This window comes from Callithrix jacchus, chromosome 5 (assembly GCF_049354715.1).
Source record: "Callithrix jacchus isolate 240 chromosome 5, calJac240_pri, whole genome shotgun sequence".
NCBI lineage: Eukaryota > Metazoa > Chordata > Mammalia > Primates > Cebidae > Callithrix > Callithrix jacchus.
Window position 1 is genome coordinate 32,245,684 of NC_133506.1, and position 20,158 is coordinate 32,265,841.

Sequence of the window (20,158 nt, forward strand, 5' to 3'; positions counted from 1 at the left end):
TGCGCCACTGCACTCCAGCCTGGACCCTGGGCAACAGAACAAGACTATGTCTCAAAAAAAAGTTTAAAAGTAACCAAATAAATGGAGACACATCTGTGGTAGTTCCTCAAAGATATATTCACTTCCTAATGTCTGGAACCTGTGAATATTATCTTACATATTAATAACAAAAAATGTTAAGTAGATTAAGGAACTTGGGAGGAGGAGTTTATCCAAGATTATCCAGGTGGGACCTGATGCAATTATATATAGCCTCATAAAAGGCAGAAAGAATTTTGAGAGAGAAGAGACAGCAATGTGACCAGAGGCAAAAGGGCTGGAGTGATGCAGCCATTAGCCAAGGAATGCCTGTAGCTCCCAGAAGCCGAACAAGCCAGGGCAGGAACTCTTCCCTGGAATCAAGAGAGCAAGTGGCCCTGCCAACACCTTGTGTTCAGACTTCTGACCTCCCAACTGTCACAGGATACATTTCTGTTGTTTAACCCTACCCAATCGGTGTTAGTTTGGTACAGCAGCCCTAGGAACGAACACAACATCCCTCATCTCCACGTCGATAAGGCAGCTGTACTCCCTCATCCACCACAGAGCTGATACAATCCCTACCAAAATCTCAGCTGGCTTTTTTAGAGAAATTAACAAGTTGACCTTAAAATTCATATGGAAATTCAAGGGGCCAAGATTCACCAAAACAATCCTGGAAAAGAAGAAAACAGTTGGATATTCCCACTCAATTACAGAAGTTACTACAAAGATACAGTGCACTATGGTACTGGCATAAAGACAGATACACAGACAAACGGAATAGCATTGAAAGTCCAGAAATAAACCTTTGCATTTACAGTCCATTGATTTCTTTATTTTCTCTCTCTCTCTCTCTCTCTCTCTCTTTCATGGAGTCTTGTTCTGTCACCCAGACTGGAGTGCAATGGCGTGATCTCTGCTTACCACAACCTCTAACTCCTGGGTTCAAGCAATTATCCTGTCTCAGTCTCCAGAGTAGCTGGGATTATAGGTGTGTGCCACCATGCCTGGCTCAGTTTATGTATTTTTATTAGAGACAGAGTTTCACCATGTTGGCCAGGCTGGCCTTCAACTCTTGACCTCGTGATCTGCCTGCCTTGGCATCCCAAAGTGCTGGGATTACAGGTGTGAGCCACCACGCCTGGTCTTTTTTTTTTTTTTTTTTTAAAGGGAGTCTCCCTCTCTTGTCCAGGCTACAGGGCAGTGTCGTCATCTCGGCTCACTGCAACTTCCGCCTCCTGGGTTCAAGCGATTCTCCTGCCTCAGCCTCCTGAGTAGCTGGGATTACAGGCATGCACCACCACAACCAGCTAATTTTTGTATTTTTAGTAGAGACGGGGTTTCACCATGTTGGCCAGGCTTCAAGTGATCCCGACTTCAAGTGATCTGCCTGCCCAGGCCTTCTACAGTGCTGGGATTACAGGCATGAGCACCTGGCCCAAAGAACTCTTAAAACTCAACAAAGTGGCCGGGCGCGGTGGCTCACGCCTGTAATCCCAGCACTTTGGGAGGCCAAGGTGGGTGGATCACGAGGTCAAGAGATCGAGACCATCCTGGTCAACAAGATGAAACCCCATCTCTACTAAAAATACAAAAAATTAGCTGGGCATGGTGGCGCGTGCCTATAATCCCAGCTACTCGGGAGGCTGAGGCAGGAGAACTGCCTGAACCTGGGAGGCAGAGGTTGCAGTGAGCCGAGATCTCACCATTGCACTCCAGCCTGGGCAGCAGAGCAAGACACCATCTCAAAAAACAACAACAAAAACACACACACACACAAAAACTCCACAATAAGAAAAAAAAACCTCAATCAAACAATGGGCAGAAGATGTGAACACCTCATCTAAGAACATATACAAATGGCAAATATGCATATGAAGATGCTCAACATTATATGTCTCCAGGGAAACACAAACAAAACAAGGACACACCCATTAGCATCACAAAATACAAAACACTGATACCAACAAACACGAGAATCAGGAGCAAGTGAAACTCATATTCACTGCTGCTGGAAATGTAAATGAGACAGCCTCTTTGGAAGAGTTTGGCAGTTTCTTAGAAAACCAAACATATTCTTACAATGCAATCCAACAACTGTAGTTCTTGGTATTTACTTAAATAAATTGACATTTTATGTCCACACAAAAGCCATACCTGGATGTTTATAGCAGCTTTATTCAGAATTGCCAAAACTTGGGTGCAACTAAGATGTCTTTCAGTAGCTGATAGGTACAGTGTGGTACATCAGATAATGGGCTATTATTCAGCACTAAGAAGAAATGAGTGATACTCTTGTAGTTCATAAGTGGGATAGCTGGGTGTCCACGTGCATGCACGAGATGTGCTAGCCTGAAACCTTGTTATGATGTTGGCGCATTACTCATCTGACATAAAAAGAGGAAAGAAAAAATGAGCTCTGAAGACATGAAAATACATGGAGGAAACTTAAATGCATATTGCTAAGTGACAGAAAGCAATTTGAAAGGCTACATACTGTACGATTCCAACTATATGACTTTGTAACTGCTAAAACTGTGGAGATGGTAACAAGATCAGTGGTTGCCAGAGGTGGAGGGAAGGAAGGAATGAACAGGGGGAGCACAGAGGAATTTTAGGTTAGCGGAACTACTCTGTGATACTGTAATAGTGGAGGCATGTCATTTTACATTTGTTAAAACCCACAGAATGTACAACACCAAGAATGAACGCTAATATCAACCTCCGTCTCTGGAGGGGGATGATGTGTCGACGTGGGTCCATCAAGTGTAATGAAAGGACCAGGCTGGGGCGGGGCACTGACGGTGAAGGGGGCTGTGCATGGCAGAAGAGGAGGGCATGTGGGGTCTCTCCCACCCTGCTATTGCCGTGAACCAAAACCAGCTCTAAAAAATAAAGTCTATTTTTTTTCAAGTGAAGGGAAAATTAAGACGTTTTCAAATAAATAAAAACTGGCAGAGTTCTTCAGTAGCCGTCCTAACCAACAAGAAACACTAAAAACCGTCCTACAGGCTAACACAAAAGGATGCTAGACTAAAATCTACGTGAAGAAAGAAAAAGTACCAGTAATGATTACCATATCAGTAAACAGAAAAGTCAATATTAATCAAGTTTCTGTATTTATTCATTCTTCTTCATTTGGTATAAGGGATCAATAATACACAATTTGCACAATACAGTAATTATGTATCTATGTTGATGAGCACAAAACCTATAAGGATGTAATCTGTGATAACAACAGCATAAAGGGGGAGGAACAGAGCTATCTAGAAGGAAAGTTTTTGCATACATTGTGACATTATGAGATATACATGTACGTACATCGGTTTCATCCACAGCTGTGGCTCATTACTCCCATAGTCCTTGTTAGTCTTTTGTTATAATGTTGGAGAACTGGGGACCTCAGATGCAGACATCAGAAAACAGAATCTCAGTTGGGTGCAGTGGTTTACACCTATAATCTCAGAGCTCTGGGAGGCCGAGTGGGGAGATTCACTTGAGGCCAGGAGTTTGAGACCAGCCTAGCCGACAAAGCAAGGCTGCTATAAAAACAAACAAATAAATAAATAGAATTAGCTAGGCATGGTGGCATGCCATTGTAGTCCCAGGCACTCAGGAGGCTAAGGCAGGAGGCACAATCATAGCTCACTAGAGCCTCGAATTCCTGGCCTCAGGTGATCCTCTTCCCTCAACTTCCCAAGTAGCTACAGGCACACACCACCATGCCCAGCTATGTTTTAATATTTTGTAGAGATGGAGTCTCACTCTGTTGCCCCAAGCTGCTCTTGAACTCCTAGCCTCAAGCGATCCTCCTGCCTTGGCCTTCAAAAGCTCTGGGATTACAGGCGTGAGCTACCACTATTGGCTCAGAAAAATTATTTTTTATTGACCACCTGTTCTGTGCCTCAGACACAACAAACACCACATCAATAATACCATGGAAGTGTTACCATGTGCAGATAAAGAAGCTGAGTCACAGAGAAGTTCAGTCATAGGCCTAAAGTCACAAAGGGCATACCGTAGCTGACATGAAGCCCAAGTCAGCTTGACTGGGAAGCCTGTCATCTTCCCCACGGCTGGGCTGTCATGCAGGGCTCTGACAACACAAGAAATCCATCGACACCCATGTGGGGTCTGGAATCAGTCTAATGATTGCTCTCCTGCTCTCACGGTTGAGTCATCTGGTCCCTTTGCCGCCACATCTGTGAGATCCCAGCCTAAATCAGCCCTGATCCTGCCACATCATGCCCCGTGGGCACACATTTAACCCCAGCTATGAGTGTATGACAGTGTAACCAGCCTCCTATCAATAGACATTTAGGTTGCTTCCAATCTGCTATGGTTTGGATGTTCGTTCCCTCCAAATCTCATGTTGAAATGTGATCCCATGTTGGAGGTGAGACCTGATGGGAGGTGTTTAGGTCCTGGGGCAAATCCTGCATGAATGGCTTGATGCTGTCCTCATGACTGAGCTATTGTTCTGAGTTCATGAGCCATCTGGTTGTTTAAAAATGTGTGGCATCTCCCTGCCTCTCTCACTTCTGCTCTCAGTACCTGCACCACCTTCACCTTCCACAATAATTGGAAGCTTCCTGAGGCCTCATCAGAAGCAGAGCAGATGCCTGTACCATGCTTATACAGCCTGCAAACCTGAGAGCCAATTAAACCTCTTTTCTTTATAAATTATCCAGTCTCAGATATTTCTTTAGAGCAATGCAAGAACAGTCTAACACATAATCTTTTGCTAATATAAACAATGCTGTCATAAGTAACCTCTGAGGAATAAATTACTAGAAGTGGAGCCCCTAGGTCAGAAGTGTGCATCTTTTCCATATGGACAGATATTGCTACAATGTCTTACACAGAAGTTACACCAATAGACAGTCCCACCAGCAACAGATGAGGCATGAGGTTAAAATCTAATAGGTTAAAAAATAAAATCACATCTTCCTACAGGTTTCATTGACAAACAACTTTTTGAAGCAATAAGCAATTACTCAACGTCTGCTCTATGTAAATCTTAGATCATCTGGTGGAATACAAAACATGTAAGAGAAATGTTTTCAGCTCACAAGCCTGAAGTCAGGTGTGACTGATGGAACACCACACCATACCAGCGAGGGACACGAAGCGGCGTGTCAGGTCAAAAGGGGGATGGCATGCGGCAGTAAGCACCTCTGGCTGTCTCCATCAACACCTGCCAGCCTCAGTTTCCAACTTACGTGAAATCAGGTGGATCCCAAGATCCCTTCCAGTTTTTAAATTCTATATTGAAGAGAAAATAGTTAAACTCATTTTAAATGTGGATTCTGTACAAATAAACCCATGTTGGCCAGCCCGGTGTGACAACTGGGCGTGGGGCTGCATTCCATGCTGACACTGGGCATGGGGCTGCATTCCATGCTGGGGCTTCACGACGCTGTTGCACTTGCTCAGCCTAGAACCATAATTTGGTTCCAGACAGCCACGACAGGCAAGTGCTAGAGTGGAAGGTATCAGAGAAACCTTGTCCAGCAGTGGTGACAAACCCACACTCATCTGGCCTCACTCACACGTATTCTCACCTCTGTTCGCAGCCCACAATTTGATGTGTAGAATCTGGATGGGAAAACTGATGCTAAGTGGCCCTAGGCCACTCCAGGCTCCACCAGCATCCACATAACAGGATAAAGGAGGCACACGGGGCTGATAGAACCATCTGTCTCTACACCAGAGACAATGGAGGCACAGGAAGGGATCTTTCATTAGTTCTACTCTGCATCTCCTATTTCTCAACTTACAGTAAAAGTAATGAATTGCTTTCAAGGAACGAGCAGGATGCACACAGATTAAAAAACAGACTCGCACAGGACCTGACTATGCTGAAGGGCCACTCGGGCATACAGTATTCACGGTGCTTAGGAAAGTGGGAAGTGGAGTATTTGGAAACATCGGAAGTCACGTTCAGTACTGGGGCCAAGTCTTTGTTTCAGATGCACGGGTCCTTGTGAGAAGTCGGGCTGTTCTGAATCCCACAACACTGAAGTCTGTATTTTTCATATTACGATTCCTAAACTCAACTCTCTCAGATTCTACCCAAAAGCTAATGGCATTGGCATGAAATAAGCACCCACAAAAGGTTTTTCCTTTGGCAGGAACCAAGCCGGGTGCAGGGAAAAGACATTTGCTAAAACAGACTTCTTGTTCTTGAGCACCCCAAAACAACTTTTACTTGGTGTAATCATTGCTGGGCAATTTCCCTTGAGAGGAAAAATTTTTAAATAAACAAATCTATATTAGACAGATAAACCAGACAGAAAATTAACAAGGATATCCAGGACTTGAACTCAGACCTGGAACAAGCAAACCTGATAGACATTTACAGAACTCTCCACCCAAATCCACAGAATATACATTCTTCTCAGCACCACATCACACCTGCTCTAAAATTGACCACATAATTGGAAGTAAATCGCTCCTCAGCAAGTGCAAAACAACTGAAATCATAACGAACAGTCTCTTAGACCATAGTGCAATCAAGTTAGAACTCAGAATTCAGAAACCGACCCAGAACCGCACAGCTTCATGGAAACTGAACAACTGGCTCTTGAATGTTGACTGGATAAACAATGAAATGAAGGCAGAAATAAAGAAGTTCTTAGAAACCAATGAGAATGAAGACACAACGTGCCAGAACCTCTGGGACACATTTAAAGCAGTCTCTAGAGGAAAGTATATAGCAATAAGTGCCCATATGAGGAGAATGGAGAGATCCAAAATTGACACCCTATCGTCAAAATTGAAAGAGCTGGAGGAGCAAGATCAAAAAAACTCAAAACCTCGCAGAAGACAAGAAATTACTAAGATCAGAGCAGAACTGAAGGAGACAGAGACACAAAAACCCTTCAAAAAAATCAATAAATCCAAGAGCTTGTTTTTTGAAAAGGTCAACAAAATTGACAGACCACTAGCCAGATTGATAAAAAAGAAAAGAGAGAACAACCAAATAGATGCAATAAAAAATGATAAAGGGGAAATCACCACAGATTCCACAGAAATTCAAACCATCATCAGAGAATATTACAGACAACTCTATGCACATAAACTAGTAAACCTGGAAGAAATGGATAAATTCCTGGACACCTGTGTCCTCCCAAGCCTAAACCAGGAAGCAGCCAAAATGATGAATAGACCAATACCAAGGTCTGAAGTCGAGGCAGCAATTAAGAGCCTACCACACAAAAAAAGCCCACGTCCAGATGGGTTCACAGCCGAATTCTACCAGACACACAAAGAGGAACTGGTACCATTCCTTCTGAAACTATTCCAAATAATCCAAAAAGAGGAAATCCTTCCCAAATCATTTTATGAGACCAACATCATCCTGATACCAAAACCCGGCAGAGACCCAACAAGAAAAGAAAACTTCAGGCCAATATCCATGATGAACATAGATGCAAAAATCTTCAATAAAATACTGGCAAGCCGATTGCAACAGCACATCAAAAAACTTATCCATGATCGAGTAGGATTTATCCCGGGGATGCAAGGCTGGTTCAACATACGCAAGTCTATAAACGTAATTCACCACATAAACAGAACCAAAAACAAAAACCACATGATTATCTCAATTGACACAGAGAAGGCCTTTGACAAAATTCAACAGCCCTTTATGCTAAAAACCCTCAATAAACTTGGTATTGATAGAACGCATCTCAAAATAATAAAAGCTATTTATGACAAAACAACAGCCAATATCATACTGAATGGGCAAAAACTGGAAGCATTCCCTTTGAAATCCGGCACTGGACAAGGATGCCCTCTCTCACCACTCCTATTCAATATAGTACTGGAAGTTCTAGCCAGAGCAATCAGTCAAGAAAAAGAAATAAAGAGTATTCAAATAGGAAAGGAGGAGGCCAAATTGTCTCTATTTGCAGACGACATGATAGTATACCTAGAAGACCCCATCGCCTCAGCCCAAAAACTCCTGAAACTGATAAGCAACTTAAGCAAAGTCTCAGGATATAAAATCAATGTGCAAAAATCACAAGCATTTCTATACACCAGTAACAGACTTAAAGAGAGCCAAATCAAGAATGAACTGCCATTCACAATTGCTACAAAGAGAATAAAATACCTAGGAATACAACTAACAAGGAAAGTAAAGGACCTCTTCAAGGAAAACTACAAACCACTGCTCAATGAAATAAGAGAGGACACAAACAGATGGAGAAATGTTCCATGTTCATGGTTAGGAAGAATTAATACCGTGAAAATGGCCATACTGCCCAAAGTAATTTACAGACTCAACGCTATCCCCATCAAACTACCATTGACTTTCTTCACAGAACTGGAAAAAACCACCTTGAGCTTCATATGGAACCAAAAGAGAGCCTGCATAGCCAAGTCAATTCTAAGCAAAAAGAACACAGTGGGAGGTATCACACTACCAGACTTCAAACTATACTACAAGGATACAGTAATCAAAACAGCATGGTACTGGTACCAAAACAGAGATATAGACCAATGGAACAGAACAGAGGCATCGGAGGCAACACAACATATCTACAACCATATAAACTTTGATAAACCTGACAAAAACAAGCAATGGGGAAAGGATTCCCTGTTTAACAAATGGTGTTGGGAAAACTGGCTAGCCATGTGCAGAAAGCAGAAACTGGACCCCTTCCTGACACCTTACACTAAAATTAACTCCAAATGGATTAAATACTTAAACATAAGACCTGGCACCATAAAAACCCTAGAAGAAAATCTAGACAAAACAATTCAGGACATAGGAGTAGGCAAGGACTTCATGACCAAAACACCAAAAGCATTGGCAACAAAAGCCAAAATCGACAAATGGGACCTAATCAAACTCCACAGCTTCTGCACAGCAACAGAAACAGTCACTAGAGTGAATCGGCAACCGACAGAATGGGAATAAATTTTTGCAGTTTACCCATCTGACAAACGGCTGATATACAGAATTTACAAAGAACTCAAACAGATTTACAAGAAAAAAACAAACAAGCCCATTCAAAAATGGGCAAAGGATATGAACAGACACTTTACGAAAGAAGACATACATGAGGCCAACAAACATATAAAAAAATGCTCATCATCACTGGTCATCAGAGAAATGCAAATCAAAACTACATTGAGGTACCATCTCATGCCAGTTAGAATGGCAATCATTAAAAAATCTGGTGACAACAGATGTTGGAGAGGATGTGGAGAAACAGGAACACTTTTACACTGCTGGTGGGAGTGTAAATTAGTTCAACCATTGTGGAAGACAGCGTGGCGATTCCTCAAAGACCTAGAAATAGAAATTCCATTTGACCCAGCAATCCCATTACTGGGTATATATCCAAAGGACTATAAATCGTTCTACTATAAGGACACATGCACACGAATATTCACTGTAGCACTGTTTACAATAGCAAAGACCTGGAACCAACCCAAGTGCCCATCGATGATAGACTGGACTGGAAAAATGTGGCACATATACACCATGGAATATTATGCAGCCATCAAAAATGATGAGTTCGTGTCCTTTGTAGGGACATGTATGAATCTGGAGAACATCATTCTCAGCAAACTGATACAAGAACAGAAAGTGAAATACCACATATTCCCACTCATAGGTGGGTGATGAACAATGAGAACATATGGACACAGGGAGGGGAGCACTACACACTGGGGTCTATTGGGGGGAATAGGGGAGGGACAGCAGGAGGGGGGAGCTGGGGAGGGATAGCATGGGGAGAAATGCCAGATGTAGGTGAAGGGGAGGAAGGCAGCAAAACACACTGCCACGTGTGTACCTATGCAACTATCTTGCATGTTCTTCACATGTACCCCAAACCTAAAATGCAATTAAAAAAAAGAAAAAGAAAAAAACCAAGCACTAAAAAAATAAATAAATAAACCAATCTGTCTTCAAGCTGCATTTGTTAAAATAGCAGAGGGAGATTTAACTGAGCTGAGGAGGAACAGAGCTCTTTATCTCAATAAGCAACGACAAGCAAGATGCCGGACTGAAGCAGAAGTCTCAACCTTCAGGGCTGATTAAGAAGCTTTACGGAGTAACCTGGAGCGACAGCTACATCTGTGGCTGTTTTTCTGAAGAGGTTTTTTGGAGGTTTCGTATTTACATGTTCCTTTAAAGTGGGGAAGGCATGTAGGAAGAGGGACAGGTAGGCAGTATGGCAAATGTCTCTATTCCCATGGGCCTTGAGCTGGTGCCTAGTAAATCCACATTTTATATAAGATAAGGTGAATGTCTGAAGAGGAGAAGGGGTTAAAGGAGTCAGTTCCGCAGACATCTCTGGTTAGGTAGAGAAGGGAGTCTTGGCTTTGTTCTGGACCTGAGAAAATAAGCTTGTAATCAACATTATCAGTGTAGTTTCAGGAGCCAGGCTTACACTATAGACCTAAATTGTCATGTCCTCACATATGGGAGGTGCAAACCAAAAATAAAATTCTGAGCCACCCAATCATCTGAATGCTCCCCTCCTTTCAGCCAAGGGCGTTCCAAAGTTCGCCTGAAAAACTAATTCAGGCCATGATGGGACGAGGGGTTGGACTGCCCCATTATACCCTCCTCTGTTTTGGAATTCAGGCACAACTGACCAGAAAACAGATCTCAAGACTGACAAGGCAGACTCCTGTAGCAGTAAGATACCAGATACCAGCCTGACTCTAGCACAGCATCACAAGACAGATAGCAAGCCTTGGAAGTACTTTACTACAAATTACATTTCTTTGCCATATCTTGAAGTAGTCCTGCAAAGCTGTCTCTTGTGGGGAAAATCTACATTCTGAAGAGAATTTCCTTCCTGTTCCAGGCCTTCTTCCTGACCCAGGAGAGAATCAACTCTGATAAGACACATTTACCTTCGGGATCCCTAAGTGTAATGGGAACCCTGGTCTCTACAGCTCCTTCTTCCTGACTCAGGAGAGAATCAGCTCTGATAAGACACATTTACCTTTGGGCTCCCTACGTGTAATGGGAAGCCTGGTCCCCACAGCTCCTTCTTCCTGACCCAGGAGAGAATCAGCTCTGATAAGACACATTTACCTTCGGGCTCCCTACGTGTAATGGGAAGCCTGGTCCCCACAGCTCCTTCTTCCTGACCCAGGAGAGAATCAGCTCTGATAGGACACATATACCTTCAGGCTCCCTACGTGTAATGGGAACCCTGGTCCCCACAGCTCCTCCTTCCTGACCCAGGAGAGAATCAGCTCTGATAAGACACATTTACCTTCAGGCTCCCTAAGTGTAATGGGAACCCTGGTCTCCACAGCTCCTTCTTTCTTTCTCTGATTTTTGAGTATCACTCTGTTGCCCAGACTGGAGCACAGTGGCACAATCCCGGCTCACAGCAACCTCCGCCTCCCAGGTTCGAGCAGTTCTCCTGCCTCAGCCTCCTGAGCAGCTGGGACTACAGGTATGCACCATCCTGCCTGGCTATGTATTCTTACCATGTTGGCCAAGCTGGTCTCAAACTCCTGGCCTCAGGTGATCTGCCACCTTGGCCTCCCAAAGTATTGGGATTACAGGTGTGAGCCACTGCACCTGGCCTCACAACCCCTTATCTTAACCCAGACATTCCCTTCCATTGATTCTGTCTTTAGACAATAACTTAATTCCTTCGACCAATTGCCAGTCAGAAAATCTTTGAATCTACCTATGACCTGGAAGAACCAATGTACATTTAATATACATTGATTGATGTTTTATGTCTCCCCTAAAATTTATAAAACCAACCTTTCACCTGACCACCTTGGCAACATGTTCTGATGGCTGCGTCACAGGGCTTGGTCACTCATATTTGGCTCAGAATAAATCTCTTCAAATATTTTTCAGTTTGACTCTTTTTATCAACAGAGACCAGCAAAGAATTGACCAATGAAAAATCCGCGGGGGCAACCCTTTACAGATGCCTGAGGACCTTGACCTTTCCTTAATAACAGTTGTTCATTTGGAAGAGACGCCTCGCATGACTCTGCCTCTGTTAACCTTCCCTTTTGCATAAGAAGTTTTGGAGTCCTGAGATCTCTAATTGTCCTTTAAAAACTAAGAATAAAATCTTAAGCCCCCACCGAGTGAATCAAGAGGACCCCAGAAAAAACTTAAAAACTGAATTCCCAGTCACGACAGGAAAAAAAGTCAGACACGCCTCATTATATTCTGCTCCTTTTGGAGTTTAGGCACAACTGACCAGCATTAATGTTAAACGGAGATCATAAACGTCAACTTTTCTAAATAGGAAACAATAAAATCAGAAAATAAATAGCAAACCAGAAGATAATTTTAATGTAAATCACGGACCAAAGGTCAATTCCCTTAATAAAGAGCACCTAAAATCAGTACTGAAACAACTTACCCTGCCCCCACCCGGCAAAAGCAAAGGATCTAGATTACCAAGACGGAACTACAAATGGCTCCTGAACATGCGGAGAGATGCTCCACTGTGCTCATCGGGAAAGATACAAAGCCCACTGAGAGAGGACTTTTTGCTTGTCAGACTGCGCCTTGGTTGGCCGGGCTGCTATGACAAGGCACCACGGCCACGTGGCTGAAACACAATGTACTTCCTCTGTTCCGGAGCCTAGAACTCCCCGATGAGGCGTCTCATCAAAAAGCAGGTGTAGCTTCTTGTTCGGCCTCTCCAAGGCTTCCAGATGTCTCTGCCCTGCATGTGACTGTGGTGTAGCTTCTTCTTCAACCTCTCCGCGGTTTCCAGATGTCTCTGCCCTGCATGTGACTGTGTCCTCATCTCTACTCGTAAGGACACCAGTTGTACTGAGCCAGGCCCACCCTTATGGACTCACGTGATACCGCGGTATAGTGAGAAGTATCTGTTCAGTCTTGGTCCTAGGTTCCTGAAACAGAGCTCCCGAAACCCTTGGAATTTCCTGAGTAATAGGAGTGAAAGGAGCATCTTCTGTCATTCACAATAAGCCCCTTTCAACGACACCAGCATTTATGCTACTGAAGAGACTCTAGGAGGAAAGGGGCTGCTTACCAGAGGAACCAACCCTGAGATTCGGAGTGGGAACATCCAGCTACCCCCCAGCTCCAGGGAGGGCGGGGCTGCAGCTGAGCCACATCCGCATCTTCATTTGTTGTTCATCCACATCCTTGGTCACAGCTTCGTAATAAACGTGTATGTAAATGCTTTCCTGAGCTTTGCGAGCCACCCAAGTAGATGATCAATCCACAAAGGTAGTCTTGGGAACGCCTGCATTAAAGTCAGTCATTCAGATGCACAGGTCACAACCTGGGACTTGTGATTGGCTTCTGAAGTGGGGAAGTCAAATGGGACCTGTGGGATCTGCACTAACTCCAGGTAGTGCAGAATTGGGTTAAATTCTAGAACAGCCAGTGGTGTCTGAAGATAACTGGAGAACTGCTTGGTGTGGAAAGACCACGTTTGGTGTTAGAAGTGTTCTGTTGAGTACAGAAACCACGTTTCCATTTTCACTTGATTACCTCTTTTAAAAACCTGTCTCCAAATACAATCACATTCTGAGATAGTGGAGGTTAGGGCTTCAACATCTGAATTCTAAGGAACACAGCTCAGCCCACGGCAGACCAGCTCACTACTGATAAAGCCCTGGGAAAGCAGGCCTCATATATGCTGATGGGAAATAAACTGGGGCAGCCTCTATGAACAGCAACTTGTCAGCATCAAAATTTTAACGTGCATTTCACAAAAGCAGATTCATTAATGGACAACAAGTGCACAGAAAGATGCTCAACAGTGTAAGTCAGGCGGGCGTAGCGGCTCACGCCTGTAATCCCAGTACTTTGGGAGGCCAAGGCAGGACAATCATGAGGTCAGGAGTTCAAGACCAGCCTGGCCAATATGGTGAAACCCCATCTCTACTAAAAATACACAAATTAAATGGCTACACCTCCCACACCAAGCCTCACTCAAGGTTGACTCCAAGCACCCACGGCCTCAGCTCCCATACCCAGCTTCACCCAGGGCTGACCCTGGCACCCACAGCTACGGCTCCCACACCCGGCCTTACCCAGAGCTGAACCCAGGCACCCATGGTCATAGCTCCCACCCCCAGTGTCATCCAGAATCCAGGTGTGCCCCAGACCCTATCTCTCTGGCCGTTGCTCAGCATGGGCCTAGCTCTTAATGGACCCTTCATCAGTGTCTGCTGAGTCTCACTTTCTCTCTCCCTCTCCTGCTCTGTGGTAGGAAAAAGGCAATGGGAGCTTTTCTTTTACATACAAAACAAAGGCTGGCAGTTCATCATGCCCAAGTGGAAGCAAACCAGTTTCATGGCCTGAGGTCGTGCAGTGCAATGTGCTTGGCTGAGCAGTGTCAGCCGGGAAAGCCCACTGGGACCTCAGAGCCCCAGATATGTCCATTCAGCCCGATTTGGGCTGCTCTTTCGAACCAACTCCACAGTGTCCCTGACATGTTAAAAAAATGTTTTCACACAGGAAAAGTCTAAAGTCAGGAAAATTTCAGAACTCTAGCTATAATATTTACAAGGTTCTAGCTAAGCTTGCCATACACATGCCTGCAAGTATGCTTCTAAAAGAGGAAAACTTTTAGAGCCAAAAGAATGAAATAAAGTGGATCAGAAGTGAATTCACCACCAGCAGGACAGTGGAAAGAACACATGAAATACTTGGCATCTATGTATCAAAAGGTATTAGTCTCTCTTTTCCAAACACTTTGGTTCACATCATAACTTAAAGGAAAAAGGGAGTGGATACAGTGGCTCATGCATGTAATCCCAGGACATCGGGAGGCTGCGGTAGGAGAAGCAATTGAGGCCAGAAGCTCGAGATGAGCCTGAGCAACATAGTGAGACTCTGTCTAGAAAACGGAAAAATTAGTCAGGTGCGGTGGTCTGTGCCTGTAGCCCCACCTGCTTGGGAGGCTGAGGTGGGAGGACCATCTGAGCATGAGAGGTTAAGGCTGTGATGACCCGTGACTGCATCACTGTATTCCAGCCTGGGCAATGAGACTCTGTCTCAAATGAAAAAAGTAAATAAATAAACCTGCCCCAACAGACGTGGAAAAAAGAAGATAGGAAGTATTTGACAAAAATGGAACTGAGGCAAGTGTCTTGATCAGCAGAGGTAAAGTTTACTGACCCAAGTCTGAGGATGTACCCAGGAAAAACACAAGCCACAGAAGCATCTGTAACGTGCAATTTTCCAGAAGAGGGTGCCGGGAACTCGGTGCGGTATGAGGGCAGGCAAGAGGAAAACAAAGGTGGGGCGGGGGCAGGAAGGCAAATTACATTCCTTTTTTTTCCCAATATGTGTGAAACTCAAACATTCTTTTTCTTTTTTTTTTTTTTTTAAGTTTTGCTCTTATTGCTCAGGCTGGAGTACAATGGTATGATCTCGGCTCACCACAACCTCCAACTCTCAGGTTGAAACAATTCTCCTGCCTCAGCCTCCTAAGTAGCTGGGGTTACAGGCATGTGCCATCACGCCTGGCTAATTTTGTATTTTTAGTAGAGACAGGGTTTCTCCATGTTGGTCAGGCTGGTCTTGAACTCCCAACCTCAGGTGATCTACCTGCTTTAGCTTCTCAAAGTGCTAGAATTACAGGCATGAGCCACCTCGTCCAGCCAATGGTTATATTCTTGTGAGGCTCAAATTACTGCTCAGTACCTCTGTGTTTTGTATCAGATAAGGTAGAGTCAAGCGGGAGGGGGGCTGATCCTGTCTTGTGTGTGTTCTGCACCCAGGAAGGTAAGCTTGTCATTAACATTGTCAGTGTGAGATTTAACAGAACTCAGTTTTAGGAGTTAAACTTGGCTTGCAGACCCAAGGCTACAATTGGCATGTGCTGGTTTTACAGGAGATACTTATCCTGAAAGGTTTAGGGGCTAGCAAGGAATGTCCTTGTGAGCAGTTTGTGAAGGAAGCCATCAGGAGGTATATGGCCTTTGGCCATCCTGGGACCTGCCTTGTGTCTAACACTGTGACATGGGATTGTGAAGCTACAGCTCTCTGGGAAAAAGAATGGCAGCTGCATGCCTCAGTTCACAGGCTCAACTCTCCCTCTGGCATAACTAGTTGGCGGGGTACGGAGGGGTAGGCATCAAAATTTCATTTTCTTTTACAGAAGCTATTTCCCTCAAGCCTTTTATCATTTTCTTTCTTCCAACTCAAGTTAAAAATTGACTAAATGAGCTGGGCATGCTGATGTGTGCCTGTAATCCCAGCTACCTGGGAGGCTAAGGTGGGAGGATCATTTGAGCCCAGGAGTTCAAGACTAGCCTGAGCAACATACCAGACCTTCCCTCAACTTAAAAAGACCCCCAATAAACTAACCATATAAATTGGTTAAGTCACTTTTCTAGAAGAGTCGTAAAAGGAAACATAAAATAAATCTACCAAAAAAAAAAAAGTAACATAATCCTCTGGATTTCTAAGGCCAATTGCATGTTTATCCTATTAAGCAGTGAAGTAGACTCCAGAGCTTTTATTCCAAGCCACGCTGGCACTATACAGATAGATGCATGCTTGCCTGTCCTTCTGTCTGAATCACAGAGTGGCCACAAGCCTCCAGCATCTGGTCAGGCCCTCAAATTTGAAGTCAACACAGCCAGGTCTAGAGACAACCCCCTTGCGAGGCTGAGAGGGCTACAACCAGGAGAGAGAAACAGAGGTGCTGAGCAGGGATGGAAATAGAAAGGAGACATAGAAAGCAATTCAGACTAGCTCCAGGTGGCTCTTACAGCTTGGAGGGCAAGTTTGAAAGGAGCCGAGCCTATCGCAAAGGTTAGTAAACACACCAGGTTACTCAGGCCTTCCTGGAGAATCAGAGTCTGAGTAAAGACAAAGAAAGGCTGAGCTGAAATACCCAGGGACAGCGCCAGTGCAGCTGAGGTGCTCATGGAGTAGGGGTCTCAGCTCACCTTTCGCTTCCCCACACAAGGGCACTGGTGCAGGGGCTTGGTCACCATAACCCTCCACTCCAGACCCCAATTTCTCACCTTTGTTGGGTTTTGTTCTTTTTTTTTTTTTTTTTTTTTGGAGATGGGGGTCTTGCTATGTGGCCCAGGCTGCTATTTACAGGTATAGTCACAGCTCAATGCAGCCTCACACTCCTGGGCTCAAGTGATCCTCCCACCTCAGCCTCCCAGGTAGGTGGGACTACAGGTACCCGCCACCATGTGCAGCTTACTGGAATCATAACTGGCCTCAGACACACTGTTTGAAAAGAAATGTGTGATCTAAGGCAAAGGTTGGGAAGCTCGGTGGCTCATGCCTGTAATCACAGCGCTTTGGGACGTGAACACGGGCAGATTGCTTGAGCTCAGGAGTTTGAGACCAGCCTCAGCGACACAGTGAAACCCCGTCTCTACCAAAAATACAAAAAACATTAGCCAGATGTGGTGGCACATGCCTGTGGTTCCAGTCACTCAGGGGGCTGAGGAGGATGAATCGCTTGAGCGCAGAAGGTCTGCATGAGCTGCAGTGAGCTGAGACTCCAGCCTGGGTGACAGAATGAGACCCTCTCTCAAAAAACAAAAACAAAAACAAAACAAAGGTTGGGGAACTGGCATTTTAAACACAGCCACTCACTGGTCCCTGTCAGTGCTGAGGACACACACACAGTACTGGCCACCGTGTCTCCACTTCTCTGTGCATCTGGTCTCTAACCAATGGCTTGTGGGCTACATTGGGAAAGGCACTTTCTGATTTCCTTTAACATTATAAACAATTTTAAGAAAAATAATTATTATTCCCATGGCAAAGATATTATCCTCCAACATGGAACACAGATGCATATTCAGTGGAAATAAATATAGCTAGGTTAGCATGAACACATGTGTCACAAGTAAAGCCCAAAAAAAATTTATTCCTTTAAATAAAAATGCAGACGTGCACACAATTACGTCAACCTGGGTCAAAAAAGAGTGTCCTTCACATATCTTTCTCCCCGGGGAAGCTAAAGAGGAAGAGAAAGCATCTCAGTTCAGCACACATGATGGGAAGAGGTTCTGAAATGGCAGCCCAAGGAGGTGACCCTGTTTCTTGCTCCCTGTTCACTCTGCCCCACTCGGGCAGCAGGAGGATATTCTGCACTTGCCGCCTCAATGAATGAGACAGAGCAGAACACAAACTGGGAGCTCTTGGTGTCTGAGGTTCAGATACCCAGTCCCTGGACAACAGCCAACAACTGCAAATAATAAACGTAAAAGCCCTCCGGGCAGGTGCGGCTGGGCCGGGCAGGCAGGGCACGGGTCGGAACAGAAGGATGAGCACTCTGCAGGTAGGTTTTGGGGAAATGAGAGTGAATTCATTCTTTCAGGCAATATTCAGGAAGGGGCAGGAGCCCAGCCGAGGAAGGCCAGCAAGGTGTGTCCAGGCAGCAAGGAGCAGAAACTAAACAAGGAGCCACACAGGGGGAGTGCTGTGCTCTGCAGAACACGGGGTGGGGAGAAAGGTCTGTGTGCAGAGGACCCGTGGGAACCAAGGCCCAAAGACTGACAGAAGCACAGCCCAGTGACTGCCAGAGCAGACAGAACATGAAACCCCTTCCAGGTAGAGACATAACCCTAGGTGACCTCTGAATGGATAAAAATGAACCTTCTGCCACCTGAAAGGGTGTGAGGTCATGGAGAAGACCACTGTGCATCTCAGACAACAGAATGATACTCTGCATATGGAGACTAAGGATCACAATTTATATAAAACCTATGGCTCTAGCCAGGCATGGTGGCTCATGCCTATAATCTCAGCACTTTGGGAGGTGGGGGGTGGGTGGATCGCTTGAGACCAGGAGTTCAAGACCAGTCTGAGCAACATAATGAGACCCCCGTTCTTCATAAAAAAAAAAAAAAAATTAGCCAGGTTTGGTACAGGGGTCCATAGTCCCAGCTATTCAGGAGGCTAAGGCAGGAGGATTGCTTGGGCCCAGGAGGTCAGGGCCGCAGTAAGCTGTGGTCGCAACCCTGCACTCCAGCTTGGGTGACAAAGCAAAACTGTCTCAAAAAAAAAACCTATGTCAGGTAACTGCCGCATCAGGGACCCTGGGGAGCCTGCTTCGGCAGTGTGAGCCACTCAGGTCGTTCACTCATATTATCATAGCTCCATGGGTCTGAACTTAAAACTAGAAAAAAATATGTGCCCTGGGTGATCTTTTGTCATCTACAGGGAAATGGGCATCAGCACCCCAGTAACAGCCTGAGTCGAGACCACAGGCTGAGATGAATACAAACGTGTCTGGTTTCTGAGAAGGCCAATGTGCTTCCAGTTCACTCCTGTTCCTAGGGAATAATCTTTCTCACGGTCCTGACCCAAAATGCAGGCAGTCTATCAGATGTCTACATCGGTGGGGCCGGGACATCAACTTTTGTCCACCTAACCCTGTGACACTGTCAGATGTGCCCCTTAGCCACCTCTTCCAGAATGTACAGACAGGCCCCACATCAAAGCAGCCCAGGCCACACACACCCACAGATGCTCCTACATCCTCATCCTCCTACACACAATTTTGACGGATATAGCGAAATTGCTCTCCATAGAGGCTGCATCTATACAAATATACCATGGATACATTCCAGGTAGGTACCTGAGAATTTTAACACATTTATTCTAAGTAAAATTTGTCCTGAAGAAGATATATTCAAAAGTAAATGTATACAAATCATGCATATGGCTCAAGGAATATTTACAGAAAACACACTCATGTAACTATCATTCAGAAGAAGAAAGACACATCAGGCAAGATGTGGTGACTCATGCCTATAATCCCAGCACTTTGTGAGGCCAAGGTAGGAGGATCACTTGAATCCAGGAGTTTGAGAGCAGCCTGGAGAACACAGTGAGGCCTCCATCTCCATTTCCAATTTAAAAAAAAAAAAAAGGTCAGACATCGTGGCTCATGCCTATAATCCCAACACTTTGGGAGGCCAAAACAGGAGGACTGCTTGAGCCCAGAAGTTCAAGACCACCCTGGGCAAACATAACAAGATTTCATTTCTACAAAAAAATCAAAACATTAGCCAAGCGAGGTGGCAGATGCTTGTGGTCCCAGATATTCAGGAGGCTGACGTGGGAGGATACCTGAGCCCGGCAGGTCAAGGCTGCAATGAGCCATGATTGTGCCACTGCACTGCAGCCTAGATGATAGAGCAAGACCCT

The 20,158-nt window shown here is 44.9% G+C and overlaps 1 protein-coding gene and 1 non-coding gene across 43 annotated transcripts in view; one reads left to right on the plus strand and one right to left on the minus strand.

Annotated features, from left to right (window-relative positions):
• The window catches only part of NINL (ninein like), a 136,995-nt gene that overhangs the window by 93,992 nt on the left and 22,845 nt on the right, over positions 1 to 20,158 (minus strand). The window lies entirely within an intron of this gene.
• LOC118154407 (small nucleolar RNA U13) lies at positions 2,311 to 2,414 on the plus strand. Its single transcript, XR_004744269.1, has one exon. It is a non-coding gene; the product is annotated as a small nucleolar RNA U13 (small nucleolar RNA).